Consider the following 639-nt stretch of genomic DNA (forward strand, 5'->3'; position numbering starts at 1 on the left):
ATGGTCTCAGGATGCTTCACTGTTGGCACAACACAGGACTCATGGTAGCGTTCACCTTTTCTTCTCTGAACAATTGATTATCCAGATGTCCCAAACAGTCAGAAGGGAGCTTCATCAGAGAAAATAACTTGCACCAATCTTCTGCTGTCCGATCCTTGTACTTCCTGCAGAATTTCAGTTTGTCTTTGACGTTTTTCTTGGAGAGAAGTGGCTTCTTTGCTGCCCTTCTTGACACCAGGCCGTTGTCCAAGGCTTGTTCGAGATGAACTACACAAGCCTGCCACCGGCTGACGAGATATTCCAGTTGCAGGCGGGGGAGGAGTAAAGAGACGGCTGTCAGGTCGGACACTTCGTGCTTTCAGTTAGCGATGTTATGCTTTACACTGAAGCTTGTATCAAAAAAACAACACATTTCACATCAAAGCACTGTATCGGAGCTTGATTCGTTTTGCCAAAAGCACTTGATCTATGAAGTTTGAAGCTTCGTACGTCTGAAAACCACGTGGTTAATCACAAAGCTGTGGTGATTAAACGATTACAACTAATTTAGTACTATAACATGCAGGGTCCTGCAAGAAAAAGACAAGACCCGCAAATCCGTGGCCACAGAACAGCAGAATATGAACGCAATGCGCAAAG

General features: G+C 44.9%; 1 protein-coding gene across 1 annotated transcript in view; it reads left to right on the top strand.

Annotated features, from left to right (window-relative positions):
* Positions 1 to 639, top strand: part of LOC107693442 (sodium/calcium exchanger 2-like) — a 24,768-nt gene that overhangs the window by 19,015 nt on the left and 5,114 nt on the right. The window lies entirely within an intron of this gene.

Source organism: Sinocyclocheilus anshuiensis, unplaced genomic scaffold (assembly GCF_001515605.1).
Source record: "Sinocyclocheilus anshuiensis isolate Anshui unplaced genomic scaffold, SAMN03320099.WGS_v1.1 scaffold1296, whole genome shotgun sequence".
NCBI classification, from domain to species: domain Eukaryota; kingdom Metazoa; phylum Chordata; class Actinopteri; order Cypriniformes; family Cyprinidae; genus Sinocyclocheilus; species Sinocyclocheilus anshuiensis.